This window comes from Ambystoma mexicanum, chromosome 14, assembly GCF_040938575.1.
Source record: "Ambystoma mexicanum isolate Mex_15411 chromosome 14, UKY_AmexF1_1, whole genome shotgun sequence".
Classification (NCBI taxonomy): Eukaryota; Metazoa; Chordata; class Amphibia; order Caudata; family Ambystomatidae; genus Ambystoma; species Ambystoma mexicanum.
This window is the reverse complement of record NC_090940.1, coordinates 670,420,917-670,437,227: the sequence shown is the minus strand read 5'-3', so window position 1 is coordinate 670,437,227 and position 16,311 is coordinate 670,420,917. Positions and strand designations below refer to the sequence as shown.

The 16,311-nt window shown below is 46.2% G+C and overlaps 1 protein-coding gene and 1 non-coding gene across 5 annotated transcripts in view; one reads left to right on the top strand and one right to left on the bottom strand.

Moving 5' to 3' along the window:
* The window catches only part of PPP2R5E (protein phosphatase 2 regulatory subunit B'epsilon), an 890,208-nt gene that overhangs the window by 671,229 nt on the left and 202,668 nt on the right, over window positions 1–16,311 (bottom strand). The gene's annotated exons all lie outside the window — the stretch shown is intronic.
* LOC138527716 (U1 spliceosomal RNA) lies at window positions 8,098–8,259 on the top strand. Its single transcript, XR_011284019.1, has one exon. It is a non-coding gene; the product is annotated as a U1 spliceosomal RNA (small nuclear RNA).

The following is a 16,311-nucleotide window of genomic DNA, read 5'->3' as shown; positions in this document are numbered from 1 at the left end:
TGGTGTAGTTAAGGAACGCCTGGGCACTTTAATCCGAATCATAGACCGATAGGTCCAGTCCCTATCCACAGACTCCACGCACAGGCTTCCACTGGCAATCGGAGACCATCTTCTGCGCCTCTCCCCGGACTCCTGGGATAGTGTCACCGACCAATGTGCCTCCATCTGATGTTGGACTCATTTTTCAATTACTTGCTCAGGTGGGGGTGGGGGCGGGGTCTTTAAGTTACAGATAAAATCCCAGGCATCATTTGACTTGAGCGATTTCTTGGCTGGCAGATTTTGAGATCTCTTTTTTTGCTAGTTTCCCCTTTCTTTGTGAGTAGAAAATATCATAGTTGGTAACCTCTCCCTGCTCCTCGATTTCCCGTGATGTCGGAACTTCATCTGGACAATTCACAATTTCCCACCCCTCTTCCGAAGAGGTTAATGATGGTTGTGGCGTTAAGATACCACCAAGTAGTACCTCATCCACCACCCATGCATTCAGTTCACGTAGTCCAGCCTGTTCGTTTGAGGTACTCGTTACTGGTTGACAGTCATTTTAACAACCTGAGAGAAACCCTTTTTGATGATTCATTACCCCATTTCAATATCTCCTTTGCCTCTTCAAGTTGAAGTTTATTTGCTCCCACTCACCTAATATGATGGCGAAGGAGTTTTTTGCAGGATACTTTCCGCCTCAAATACTCTGTCCAGTCTATTTTTGCAGGGTGTTTAAAAATGATTCAACGTGAATCAACTTTGAGTGGGTCATGGCAAGAAGGGTAGCCTGGCCTTTGTAATTGTCATTTATAGATTCATACAGTTTTAAAAAGGGAGTGAGATATATAGTTATAGCTGACATCAGACTACGTTGCAGCGGGAAATTAGGTGTTTTCACAGTTGGTTCGGTGTGACCTCTTGTTCTTAGTATTGTAACTTGCTCTGGACCTTGCATTATTTCTCACAGTGGGTGTTGCATCTGAAGACGGTGTTACTGAGTCCGAGCTGGGATCCGGTTTGTCCGTTCCTCTCCCCAGGCACCTCGGGGTAGTGGGTCCACATACTTTCGTAGCATTGGTCAAAGAGGCTTCCCAGGAGTTTGAGTCAGCCTTACTAAGTTTATTAGCACATGTAAGGGAGCAAAGGCTTGTTTCATGTATGCTCTTTTTTTGCAGGCACCTTCTTGAAGGGTGTCACCACTGATGTTCTGAAAGTTTTGCCAGGCAATTGTTCCCCCAATGAGAGGACTTGACCCACCCCAGGGTTAAATTCCACAACCTTTGAGCGCTCGCAGGATAGTACGCAAGTCTATGGTGCATCTCTTTGTTAAGGTCATTGGGTGGTCCAGGCCCATTGGGGGGGCTGTGATAGTTTGGGCCTGTGTTTGGGGGGTTGGTGGGGTGGTGCGGCTTGTCACGGTTTACAGGACGTATTTTGAGATAGCCCCACCAGGAGGCTCTCGTTCTCCAGTAACTCCACATCGGATCGTTCCATAGAGTTAGGATTTGCTAGTTCTCTAGCCCCCAACACTCAGGCACTTCCACTCGATTTCACCACCAAATGGACTGTTGTAGGTTTAGGGGTCACAAAGGCAACAAGCGCCTCTTCAGCCGGCACAGTTTCAGATACCTCTTCTGTCTCGATCACCCCTTTGGTCCGGTGAGATTCTACTAGGTCTGGAATACAGGGGATTCTAGGGGAGCTCTGTTTCCAACTGCAAAGCTTGACTTGTCCATGATAGCGAGTGGAACCGCCCTTCCTATAGCAACAGTCTGAGGGAGGGCATGCAGCATCAGTTATTGTCCTCACCAACCCCTCATTGCTCTCCTCATTAGACATACATCCACTCTGTGGGGAGCCTGCTTTGCTGTGCCGCAACATGTCCGACCAACTCACAGGCAGAGGGGGCCTCTGAAAGGTTGAAGACAAAAGTGAGGGGTCAGTTAAGAGAAGAACACAGGTTAGCACACGCTGCACCACAATCTCATGTGCGTCAGTGGGCCCATGACAGATCAATAAAGGTCGGAAGCAGACATGGCTCGCGACAAGCCTTGGCAACTCTCCATCTCTGAATGTTCTCTTTGGTGCAAACGCGCCTGGCTCTGGGCCCCACCACTTCAACTCCTGGTTCCATGTTGCTTTCAAATGTATTAAACCCGCAGTCACCACCCACAATGAGTCTCCGATGATTCAGGTAATCAAAGATGTAGTGCGTAGGGCAGTTTACAGCGCGATTGCGCAAAAGTCAACAAGGAAGCACAACAACAAAAAGTAGAAAAATAAAAAGGTAATCTTGTTGGATATCCTCCACGTCTTATGTATCCAATGACCCTGCTCAGTTCAGCAGTTACTCTGAGGTGTGCAATTGCACCGCGGACCAGATCACAAAAGAAAAGCATCAAAGTGAAGGATCGTCAGGAATCGAGCTCAGAAGACCGGTTGTCTCATGACAATGCTAGCAGTGTAAGGTACACTTACCTTATTTGCACAGGCTTCACGTAAAAGGCCGTTGCTGCACGCACCCTGCGTACTCCAAACACGAAACACAATGCTGCACAGCGTGTGGATTTTAAAAGCTCATCCTCCACCAAAGCAAACACTGAAAGCAGACTGTGCATGCACTCAACGTTCCTCATTGCAGCCACGAAGCACACTGCTGCACACATTTTCAGTATTCAAAATTACACAGCGGTCTCCTTTGGAGCGGCCGGGGTAACCTGCATCAGGCCAACTCACTGGTATGTCCTGGCGTCTTCTGACTCGCTGGTTCCGCTTCTTTCATCGGGACTCCTGCAGCATTTGACAGCTCCTGTCAGCCAGCCGCTGCTAGCGTGGTCAATGGAGCTGCTGGATGTAGTTTCTCTCTCCCTCAAGGTAGATGGCCTTTTCTGCACAGCATCCTGCCGACAACTTCAACTTCTGTTTCTGTTTCTTCCTGTTGCTCATTCTTGGCCGGCACATGAAAGGCCTTTAAATGTTTAAAGGCCATGCTCCGGTGTGGGTCATTACAAAAACTAGACGGCTCATTACAGTTTGGTAACTCTGGATCCATCTTCCTCGCCTCAATACTAAAGTCTGATAATGAAGTCCATAATGTTCTTATTTGTTTTACAATCAGAATCCTCAATTTTACAATAGGCCAATAAGTCTGTATGGTCATTGGTGAAATTGTTAAGAGGGTTCTCCCAGTACTCCTGATGCGGGTTTCCTCCCATGTGATCTTCCCACATACCACCACCCCCAGGGTCATGATCAGGTACCGGCTGCCTTTCCCTCGCCTCCTTAGAAGGGGGCCACGTCAGGGTTTTTGGGAAGATCACATCTGATTCATCACACTTTCCTCCAATCAGTTCCCAGAAGAAAGTTCACCATCTTAGCCAGGGAAATGCAATAGTTGAGGAAGTAAACTTTAGTACCAACTCTCACTGATCACTCCACCGAGTTCCTGTTACACCTGAACTCTCCTGTGTACAAGACCTCCTCCGACTCTATGACTGACTCTACTAGTGTAACTTCCCCGTTGGACCAGACAGTATTAGAATGAAAAAACGTAGTGAATCCGCTTAGGTTAGTTGTCGCAGGATTGCCCATCAGAAGGTCCTCCCCCGTTCCGAAGGGTATCTCGCCTGTTGTGGGTCCCGTATTCTCAAGGATTGCTGAATAGAAGATGGTGTTAGGGTTTGATAACACAATTACCGAGGATAGATGGTTGCCCCTGCCGTGTCCCAAGAAATGGAAACGCACAACTCAGTATCTCGGCTTGTCAGAAACTTTCACTTTGTTTTTAAGTATCGGACAACCAGTACCATCGTTCATCGCAGACTTAGGCCTGCTCCTGAAGAGAGATCCCAGTTTTAATATTCAGGGCAACTATTTGCGACATAATTGAATCACTTGCCCTAAATCGGGGGCTCTAAGAACCTCATTTACTTAGGTCATAAATAGTCATATTCACACGCTGGAACTTTGAAGTATGTTATACATTGTAAGGCAGGCAAGGATTGTCGTGTTCACAAGGCAGTCACGGAGGCAGAAAACAAAATGCACAAGCTTTCCCTGCAATCCCTGACCCCCCAAAATCGGGGAATGTACTTATCCCCTTCTGTGTTCAACAGCACTTTCCGCACTGTACCAAGTGGTCCATGATCCCTGGCCCCAGAACTAAAGCCTGCAGTACCAAAGTGGGTGGAGGGAGGAGATACGGACCAATTTCTTGGCGCTGTGCAGTCTCAATGGCCCTCTCACACCTCAACTCAGGCACAGCTCCCAGCAGGAAGCTCACTCGACTCCTGCACCGAGACAAAGGGCTCAAGAGTTGTTGCTTCGCTCACATGGCAAGCCACTGACACGGCTCAGACGGGGCAGAAGCTGCGTCAGAAAAGAGAACCCAAGGGCGTCAAGACACACCGCTAATCGAGCACAGCCGTAGGCAGCCGAGAGCAGTCGCTTCCGAAACAGACTTCTACTGTATGATATTACTACCTGCTTATTTCATTTCATAGTGTGTGTGTGTTTTGTGCATATAAGAGTATTTTTGTACTTGCCTGTCTTCACTGAATGATTGTGCGCTTCACTGAGTGGACTTATTGTGGACCCCCTGACCCCACTCACACTCTAAGACTAAGCCATGACTACTTATCCACGCTTACCTTGATTGGGTTTGACTAACATCTAAGAGTTCCCATGTACACCAACTCAGGTGGGGGGGGGGGGGGGTGGGAGGGCAAATTCTAGAAATCCGTCTGAACAGGGAGCAGTAGGGGGAATTGGAAGGTATGTCAGAGGACATTGTGAGAGTGATAGGGAGAGGGAGAGGCTGGTGAGCGATGGGTCCCTGCAGACCTGGAGTATGGACTGAAGCTAAAGTGTCATCAGGAGAACAGGAAAACAGCAAAGAGCGAGCCATCAAAGCAGTATGAGATAAAGGCATGGTTACCCGTGAAGCCCTGCAAGAACGAGTTCACCTTGTGAGCCTCAAGGGGAAGGTTCTGGTGGACAGCCAGGAGAAAGGTGGAACATTAGTCTGAAGTCAAGATGGACGACAGATAGGTTATAGGTTCAGGAGGGGTGGGTTGACCATAAGTAACTATACCGGAGAGAGCAGAGCAAGAGTGGGCTTTCTCCTGGAGGATCGGGGGAAGCCCGGAGCTGATAAGGAGCAAAGTAGGAAACATGTGGAAAGGGCTGGGAAGGTCATCCTTGCAACTGTGGGCAAACGGAGCAAAGTCCCTAGGAGCTGGGGACCACTTTACAATAATCCAGGGACCAGCCCAGGTGTGAGAAGCACAGAGGGAGATCCACCAGCAGAAAGAGCGCGAGAGATAGAGTTGCCCTCTGGTCCCCCTGGCTCTTGAGGGAGTCAGGAAGTGGGAGCCACAGTCAGAGATAACCGGCACCTAGTGACCTCAACTCCAGTCTCCTCGCCTGCAGAAAAATGCTTCATAAAAAAAAAAAAAAACCACTAAAAAAAAAAATACCTTTCTACTCCGATTACTAACTCCTTCACTGTCTCTTTCCTACCTCTTGCCAAGGCTCCTGAAGCCACCACAATGGTGAGAATGTTGCTGTATCAAAAAAAAATATTCTGGAATCCATACCGTCTGCTTCTGTTGTGAATTACAAATAGTCAGCAGGGCACTATCTCTCTAAAGGTGACCTGTGGCCAAGACATGATAACCCCGAGACTAAGAGGCGCAAGGATAGCGTAGCCCCAACATCATATGTGGAAGAGAACAAAACCCCCAGGATATGAATACCCCCGACACTTAAATGTTTCTTTTATTCTGACACTGTGCTTACAGAAGACCCAGGAAGGGTTTTCTTGTTCTGTTAATGATCAAAAACATTTCTCCAAAAGGCAATTCAGCTGATCCCTTTCAGAAAAGACAAGAATATGAAGGAGTATTAATTCAGAGGTTTTGTATTGATCTTAGAAAGAGGGACTGCTAAAGTGAAATGCTATTAAACACAATAGGTCATACACGAATGCCATGTCCAGGAATAGGAATTCTAATGATTATCGTATTGATGCTGTTTTGGCATTTAGATTGTCTAGAGCAAGGTTGTCCAACATACGGCCCGCGGGCCACAATGCGGCCCGCCAAGCCATTTTATGTGGCCCGCGAGGCTGTATGTTGGACAACTCTCGAGTAAAAAAAAAAGTTTTTGTTTTTTTTAAAATGTGCCTGTGTGCAAAACTGTAACTACCTCTGTTGACCCTATCGGGTCAACAGAGGTAGTTAGTTACAGTCCTGTCCACAAAGCGTTTATTTATGTAATGTTTGTCGGATATCCGACAAACATTGCAGAAATAAATACATTCGTCAAGAAGATCTTGGGACTTGATCATGGAGGAAGGAGAGACTAATTTGTATCACGGCATAGTGAGGGTTACCTCGGGAATACCATTCATTTTCAGTGAGCGCGGGTCCATACAATTGCCCAGCACTCCCACAAACTATGAACAATGGGATTAATATAGTAGCAATTACTTTGCATTTAAATATCCCATTTCTGGCAAGTAGGACCCACCATGCAAGAGAGGAACGGGCTCCGGCCCAGACATGCCTGTTCCTCTCTTGCATGGTGCTCCGAGGGGCAAAAGGCGAGCCGAGATGAAGGGAGGAGGAGGTGGTGAGGAGAAAAGTGCTGGCCCGGGCGAAGGATTATGTGGATAGGTGCTGTGCAGGTGTTCCTCTCAGCATGGGCAGCACAGTGGATTCCTGAACCCCGGATTAGCCATGGGCCGCTGCTCAGAGGGCCATTGTGCGGAGTTACTTTCAAGGTTTGTCATCTCTGGACATATGTTTAGCAGGGGTTGCGGCGACACAGCCTGTCTGCCCCAAAAATCATTATTTTGAATTGCGAATGTCACCGAAGATGAACCTTTATCAGCTGAGAAACGTAACCTTTGCAGTGCTTTTTTTCCTCGTCTCGAGACAAAGAAGAACAGCAGGAGCTCAGTTACGTTTACCTCCAAGCACAGTGCGGATTGATGAAAATGTCCATGCATTATAACAAGTACATTGGACATTATAGATGTGGCCAGTGGGGTATGGCGAATACCACATGTACAGAACAATATGTTACCCTAGTAGTGCCCCAATAACACACTGCAACCTGCAAATGGGCCTCAGTGGACCACCTGCCAAGGTTTCTGGAAGTTGCTTATGATCTTGATCTGTGATCTATGATATGATCTGATATGATAGGTTATTTATAACGCGCTTAATACCCATGCAGCAGTGATCCCAATCATAAAAGTGAAATAGGCAAGCCCAACAGATATAACTTATTTTCACTCTTTTGGTAGCGCAGTCTCAGGGCAGCCTATACCCTTCAGGAGAGGTGTGAGCTGATACAGTTTCAACACAAAAAACAATAGAACTATGTTTCCAAAATATCTTAGGTTCTTGTCTTTCGGATCTCAGCAGAGCCAGGCTTTTCAGCATCAGACCAGAAGAATGGGTGCTTTTGCGCTGGGCTGGGGTCAAGTCGGAGAGCAGCAGCGATGGGCCCCAATGATGCAGTTCTGTTTGGCAGTGGTGCGGATTTGCGGGTAGAAAATGCTGGGAATAGTAGGCCATGCCAAGTGGATGGCACTGGAAGACTCAGTGACCTCTGGGCCCGGACAAGGGAATACTTGCCTTTGGCGCTGTGCAGGCTCGGCTGACAACACGGCATATGGTTACGACAAAGATGTCAAAGCTTCAGCATTGTAATTGAGCAGAGCTCAGATTCAGGGGTGGTGGAGCGTCGAGGTCCAGGGTGATTATGATGGTGTCAATGGGGCCAGCGCTGAGCAGCTACGCTCAGGAGGGCCATGGGCCCGTGTGGGGCGGACAGGCCAGCGGGCAGACTGCAACAGGCCTGCTCGAGCCATCCTCTTATTTATTCAAATCTCGGGCCGAGCAGGACCTGGTGGGATAAAGGAACTGCGCTACAATCTGCTCTTCTGCTGGGCTCTGCCTGCTGGAGCTTCCCCCTACATGCAGATGCTCAGAGCTTCCAGGGGGAGTGGGGGGTTGGGGCTGGGTCAGGGCCTGCCTTCTCACCCTCGCTTAGCGGGTCTTCCCAGAACTGACCCAACCCCTGCCCTCTTGCATGCAACTCATACTTAGCTGGCAGGGGAGAATCTGATCTCAAGGGCAGATCTCCCAGAGTGTGGCTTACCCATTGCACATCGGATTTGCTGACCCCTGCTATGTTCCCAAATGCGGGATACACAACTGCATTATTTCTGGTAGTGGGGGACTGCGTTCGCGCTCTCCCCCTGATTTATTGGTGAAAGAAAAGGTAAAGTGTGCACTAGGCCTGCTAGGTTGCATACTTTAAGATTGTGCTCACATTGCGTTTCTTCAATTAGGTTCACCTTTGGGTGATCGCTTTTCCACATTTTATCTGTTAAATTGATTTATGCTTCTTTCATCACCACAGAAGTAATGTGTATTACAGAGATAAGCTACCATATGTATTGGGCACACTGGACATGCTCAGGCAGCATCAATCAAGCTTTGTACAGGACAATGCTGGCCTAAATTGGGAACAGCCAGCATAGACATGTTGCTACAGGGGCATATTTTTGGTACAACCAGCATGACAATGTGTTACATCAGTGACAGTGCTATCTTACACTGTGGACACATTGATCATTAAAATGTGGTGTGTTGTAAAATGTTCTTTTCTGCTGTTGGTGACATGGAATTTTAATGTTCCCCTTTAGAACGGATTGTAAAGTTATGGCTTTTTGGTCACCTTTTCTGCTGTAAAATGCACCATTTCAACCCCATATTTGAAAAAGAATTCTTGGAGGGGAACCCTCCCAAACCCTCCATAGAAACTTGTAGCTCCCTCGCTTCGCTCGGTCGCCCCCACTATTTCAGAAAAATATGAACACAGACACTGAAAGAAATCACAAGCAACTAACCTTTGATCACTGCCCATGACACCAAAAGCTATCTTTGGGACTGCATGGCTATCACTGCCTATGATGCTATTGTGTCAAAGGTCACACAATATCGCTTTTTAATATACTGATTTGGGTGAGGTTGTTGACTTTTGGCTCGCCGGCCCACTGGGTGACAAAAAGTTGATGCTTCGGCCCCACATTCAAAAAGGTTGGACAAGTGTTGAGATTAGTCTGGTAATATTAAATGGTGTTACTGCAACCCAGCAAATGTAAACATATACTTGTGATGTAATATAATTCCACCTGGAATCTGAGCCTCTGTCAGTTCCATTCAGAATCTAGAATTGTGTGGATTTGCTTTAGGAGACAGTTAGAGACAGAGAGAGGTCGGGCTTCTCAGGAGGACGCCTGCTGTCAGAGTGTTTGCTTAACTTGTAAATAAAACTATATGTTAACCATTCCGGTTTGCATTTTCCAACTTAACATTGGCGACGAGGATTTGGCCTCAACGTGACCCCTGCTAAGTGCCTGCTCCGGTGGCTTGACAGCAGGCGTAATATTGAAGATACCGCCGGAGAAAAAGAGGCCGCAGAAGGAACCCAGACGGAGTGGCAAGAACAGGTCAGGATTTACGGGCCTGTTTACACAAGCGCTGTGTCAGAGAATTCATTTAATAGTGAATATAGAGTAGCAGCGCTGCCGGCATTCAACGGCGAGAGAGAGCGCGAGCCCCGCTCGCACATAGAACGCGAGCGTTAATCAGCTGAGCCTCAGGAGGAGCGGCTCGCGAGCGGAAAGCGGCTCGCGAGCGGAAGCCTGCTCGCGAGCAGAGAGCGAGAGTGTGGCGTAACTCGCGGCAGCCTCGCGCACATCAAAGCGCCAGCTGGGCTTTATGAGGAGCGGCGTGTGAGCGGAAGCCTGCCCGTGAGCAGGGAGTGAGGGTGTGGCGTGTTGCCCGGCGCTCAGCACTGGGAGAAAACATTCAGCCATTAATTGGCCTCTATATTGACATTAACAGATACACTCCGGTCTCCCAAGTGACATTTTGATTTAAGATGCATGAAGGCTAAAGTTAAAACACGCACTGAACAGAGAAGTGAGGCACAAGTCATATGCTGTCCAACCTACCCACACAATTTTTTTATATGTGCACACGCCGGTCTTCCAAGTGACATTCTGCATGTTTTGGACATTAGCCAAAGCAAACAGCAAGTATTAAAGCGACTCCAAAGTTATAGCTGGCATTTCCACCGTGCAACATGTCCTCCATACCACCTCCATTGCCGTTTGTTAATGAGCCAGGTCGTCCCACCATACCATGGGATAGGTGGAAGGACATTTTTGAAAATTATTTAGTGGCCTTGGGTGGAGACAGGTATCCTGCAGCAAGAAAGAAGGCATTGCTTCTCCACAATTTAGGCACTGAAGGGCGCAGGATATATGATGGCCTTCCAAGGAATCGGAATTTAGGAGATGGTGATATGGATGAGTACGCATTTGCTCTGAAACAATTGCGAGACCATTTTGAGCCGAAGAAGAACATCAGTTTTGAAAGGCACAAGTTCTTTCAGAGGGTCCAAGAAAAATCTGAGTCAGTGGAATCTTATGTTGCATGTCTCAGATCATTAAGCTACACGTGTGAATTTGAGCAGTTAACAGACTCGCTCATCAGGGATCAGCTTGTCAGGTGCACAAACAACCCTAGGATTCAGGAAAAATTATTGACGAAAGACATGGTTCTTCAAGATGCAATCGAAATGGCGAGAAGCGTTGAACAAACGTCCGAGTATGTAAAGGAGTTAAAAATTGACAAGTCCAGTATGGATCAATCATCGGTATGTGTAGTAGAGCAAAAGAAGAAGGGAAATTACCCTATTACAAAGAGAAGTGCGTGGAATACAAAGAACTTGTGTCCTCGTTGTGGAAGTGTCAGGCATGGAATAAACTATCCATCATGTCCGGCCCGGAATGCAGAATGCTTCAAGTGCAAGGGAAGAGGCCATTTTGCAAATGTTTGCAGAAGTAGGTCGATAAACTATGTGGAATCTAAAGTGGACAACACTGGGGAGTTGGACATGAGAACTGGGCATTATACACATGACAATTCAGCAGGACCGGAGGTGACCCCTAAGCATGTTTTTCAAGTATCGGAAATAGCTGCTAACGATAATGGCCCTGTTGACCTATTCAACATTGATGGCGTTGAACTATCAATGAAGGTGGACTCCTGCTCACCGTGGTCCATCATATCAAGAGACACTTTGAGAAATATTCTCAAAAAAGATGATTCTTGTGTTCATCCCACTGGAGTCAGAGTATGTGGATATGCCAACTCAGATATTAAAATTGTTGGGCAAATTTCATCAGAAGTGTGTTACAAAGGGAGAATTTGTCAAGCCATGATACTTATAGCAGAGAAAGGAGCGTCATTGCTAGGTTGGGAAGAGCAGAAGAAATTGGGAATAATAGTGCAAGCTAGTGCATCTGTTCCTGTATATATTGCTGAGGTGGAGGATTCTTGGACTAAAGAGTTTCCTGAGGTATTTACGGAGTCTCTTGGCAAACTTAAAGATTTTGAACATCACATTAAGTTAAAAAAAGTTGCTCAACCTGTGGTTCACAAGGTTCGTCAAGTTCCTTTAAAGATGAGGGCACAGCTCAAGGAAGAACTTGACAGTTTGATGGAGAAGGAAATCATTGAACCGGTAGCAGCCACAGAATGGTTGTCTCCGGTGGTGTTAGTTACGAAGGCCAATGGTAACTTGAGGTTGTGTGTGGATCTACGCAGTCTCAACAAGAGTATTGTGGTGGAGAGACATCCATTGCCGAACATTTCGGAGATCTTGTCCACACTGGGGGAGCCCAAAGTATTTTCTATCATTGACTTGTCGTCGGCGTACCACCAAGTGCCATTGTCCCACAATTGTCAACATCTAACTGCCTTTATAACTCCGGAAGGGGTTTTTATGTTTAAACGTATGCCTTTTGGTTTAGCTTCGGCAGCTTCTGTCTTCCAGAGGGTAATGGAAACAGTTCTCAAGGGTCTCAACAATGTGACCGTGTTTCAAGATGATATTCTCATTTTTGCCAAGGATATAAGTGAACATGATACTATATTGAGAGCTGTGTTGGTGAGACTTAGAAACGCGGGGCTAACAGTACAAAGGAAGAAATGTAGAATTGCCATGACAGAAGTTGATTATTTGGGGCATAATATTTCTGTAAAGGGCATTGCTCCCAGGAAGTCCTTGGTGGACAGCATTGTGAGTGCTCCGCAACCCCGTGATAAGGATCAGCTACGGTCTTTCATGGGGTTGGCGGAGTATTATCACAAATTTGTAGAGGGATTTGCACACATTTCGGCTCCTTTGAGGGATTTGCTAAAGAAAGGATCCAGATATGTGTGGTCGGATCAATGCCAGGAAGCCTTTGTGAAAATCAAAGAGGGCATAGTTAAAGCTCCCTCTCTAGGGGGGTTTGTGTCTGGTAGAAAGACTGTGCTAGCCGTAGATGCAAGCATGTTGGGGCTGGGAGCTGTGTTGTTCCAATATGAAGGGAGCGTGGAAAATGTCATAGCTTTTGCCTCTCGGCCACTGAGGGGAGCAGAGAACAACTATTCAGTGGTTGAGAGGGAGGCATTGGCTGTCTCATGGGCTGTGAGCCACTTTAAATTTTTTCTTTGGGGTCAATCTTTTCTAGTTAAAACTGATCACAAGCCGTTGGTTCAGTTGTTGGGCAGTACAGATTGGACAAAAGGGTCTCCTAGGATATCCCGGTGGATGGTGGATTTGTTGGGGTATGATTTTAGGATGGTATATGTTCCTGGTGGGGACAATGTTATTGCTGACTGCCTGTCCAGAATGCCTATTCCTAATGAAGAATGCAATGTTACTAATACAGAATCTCCAGTTGGGATTTGTGAAATGGTACACAATGCTATAGGTGAAGAGGAGTGGATGTCCGCGGATAATCTTGATGAGATGTTAGGCCAGGTCAAGAGCTGGGTTAAAATGGGTTGGCCCAGGAAGGATCTTATAGAAAAGAAATTTGATGCATTTTATAATATCAAAGAAGAGTTGAACTTGTCGGGGAATGGGGTTCAACTTAGAAAAGGATTGAGGATAATACCTCCCTCTGCTGTGAGAGCTAAATTGGTGGATATTGCTCACCAGGGCCACCTGGGTTTGGGAGGTACCAAGAGACACATAAGGCTATCGTTTTGGTGGCCGGGTATTGATGGTGAAGTTGAAAGAGTAGTGAGGAAATGTAAGGAGTGTGAGAGAAGTGATAAAACAAAATGTGTCAGGGAAGTGCCTTTAAGACCTGTTGAGATTCCCACTGAGCCTTGGAGGAAGCTAGCAGTAGATTTGATGGGACCCATTCAGGAGTTGGGAGAAGAGTTTAGGTATATAGTTGTACTGGTGGATTACCATAGTAAATGGGTGGAATGGAAAGCTATAAGGGAGGCGACCACGTCCCAAATGATAAACTTCTTTGAGGAAGTGTTCTACAGGGAGGGGTTTCCCTCTGAACTTGTCTCAGACAATGGTGTCCAGTTTTGTTCGGACAGGATGTTAGAATTTTTGAATAAGTACGGAATCAGACATTACAGGACAGCATTGTATCAACCCAGGGCGAATGGGTTGGTTGAAAGGATGAATAGGTTCCTAAAGGGTGGTCTGCAGTTGGCTATGGCATCGGGACTCAATTGGCAGAAAACTTTAAGAGAAATGGTCTGGAATTACTGTGTAACTCCACATTCTATTACGGGAGTGTCTCCTTTTTCATCCTTAAAGGGTAGACACCCGGGGACAAAGTTGTGTCCTGGTTGGATGGATCTTGCTAGGAGTGTGAATGTTGACAGGAGGAAAATTATGGATTTGGTTAAAGAAGCTCAGAGTGAGTACAAGCTTCGATTTGATGATATGAAAGCTACAGGAGAAATGGTTTGGTCGGTTGGGGACTGGGTTTATGTTAAAAATCCCAGAGCATCTCCGAAATGTATCACCAGTAAGTTTATCGGTCCCAAGAAAATTGCAAAAGTAAGAGGAAATGTTGTGATTATGGAGGGTGGTGAATGCTGGGCAATGTCTAGATTAGCCAAATGCAATAAAGATAATGTTGAAGGTAATGAGAGGTATCGAGTAGTGGGAGAAGAGCCAGATTTTGGACCATGTGCAGACAGGGTGGTGAATGAGAAGGGTGATAAGGATAATTGTGTCAACACTGGTTTGAGAACAGGTAGAATCAAGAACAGACCTACCAGATTAAATGATTATTATGTGGGTTAGGATTTCTGTGTTAAAGGAGGGAGATGTGTTGAGATTAGTCTGGTAATATTAAATGGTGTTACTGCAACCCAGCAAATGTAAACATATACTTGTGATGTAATATAATTCCACCTGGAATCTGAGCCTCTGTCAGTTCCATTCAGAATCTAGAATTGTGTGGATTTGCTTTAGGAGACAGTTAGAGACAGAGAGAGGTCGGGCTTCTCAGGAGGACGCCTGCTGTCAGAGTGTTTGCTTAACTTGTAAATAAAACTATATGTTAACCATTCCGGTTTGCATTTTCCAACTTAACAACAAGCCTGGTCTAGAGCATTCGGAGGCTTATTATGTTCCATTTTTGAGATGTAGGGCTTTGTTGTATTGTGTGGTTTATGAACTTAGTTAATGGATATTTTCTGAATAAAGAATTTACTACTACTCATCCCATCCCTAACCTGTGTGAACATATAAAAGAAAGGCCAACTCTTTTTCAGGTTACTTGGGTCTTGGCAATTTGCTAAACTCAAAGCCTTCTCTTCTATCTGGTCTTCAATCTCTCCAGTCCCATTTCCATTGGAAGTCACTAATTTGGAGGGGATTGAGAAACATCCAGAAGTCTGCAGAGAAATAATGGTTTCCTCCATTGCCACTGCTATGTTGTATCCAGAAATGTGTCTTCTATCTGCTGCCATTTGGATGGGTGAAGCCATTCCCACCCGCTCCCAATGCCATGGCCTCTTCATCATTTGTTGATTAAATAGCTGCATTGCCAGCACTGTGGATGTAAATCTTTCTTCTGGCTTTGGTGAGGCTCACCGATTCCTACACTTGCACTACTTTTTGCTTTACCAATTACACCAAATGTACATAAAGACTAAACAATAACGAAGATAACGAGAAGCCTCTTAAAAGTACACATTATAAAGCGGTCCCCAAACCCTCTCCCTTTGGCCCCCATGTCAGAGGCACCACTATACTTGGGAGATTCTCCAGAAGGAAAGTCAGTACTCACGTCTGGCCTTCCTTGGTTCAGCCAGGCACTGTTTCACATCAGGGGATGTAGAAGAAGACGCTGCTAGATGGCTCGCAATCCTTGTCTGGAGCCATGCTATATATCTATCATAACCCTATAGTGCTGCCCCCATTCTTTGCTGTCCCTATGTGTTGCTCATTGTGATGTCACTGCCTTACAGGTTCTACAGTGGATGTCATGATGCAACAGACTAAGTGGAGGAGGTGATTGACCTGTACACATGGGCCTGTACCTTAAGGGAATACATTTACTTCTATATTTTGGAACCCTTTAAATGGAAACATGATCATTCTCCCCTTAAAGCTGAAAGACACGTAAAGCAGGTAGCACACAAGTTAATCAAGAGCGGCACTCCCGCTCCAGGAGTTTTCTGAACTCCTCCACGGGCTACAGTGTGTGAACACTAGAAATTGCCAGTCAGGCCTTCGTTGCCAGCTACTGCGGTATGCAAAGTGCTTAGGATTGGCCCTCAAGACTATAGAAATGAAGGGGGAAATGAAGTTTATTTGTGGGCAGGGATAACATGTAAATAGGTAATAGCTGTAAGGATTTTCTATAATTATGATCATTTTATTTTCTGCAAGGAATGAGAATGGCATCTTTCCCACGAGCGGATCACCAGTGGTAATAACACACCACTAGCAAAACATAACCCTTATACTGCTGATTGTAGAGTAACAGCGAAAACCTACTTACTGCCAGCCAAACAATTTCTAGAATCAGATCCCCACCTGAAGCAGCAAAAGGGTTCCTGACCTCCAAAAGATCAGGACAAGGCTTTAAAAACTAGCAAAAATAAAGTGTGTACCATAGAAGTCTATGGGAGGAACGCAGCAAAGGAAATGTTTGCTAGAACTCGCCCCCACCCCCTCATATCCCCCGGTTAGGGACAGGGGAATCTAACCCACCCCCGTTTATACATCCTGGACGACCCATCAGCATTGCTGTGTTGAGCACCTGGCCTATATGCTCAATAGTGAAGGCTAATGGACCTCCTGAGCAACTTCGCATTCTCACTCTTCAGCCACTTTAAGGGCTTATGGTCAGTCTGTACATGGAGGTAGGGCCTCAAGGGCCCACACAATAAAAAAAAAATCTGCACATTATGTACATCA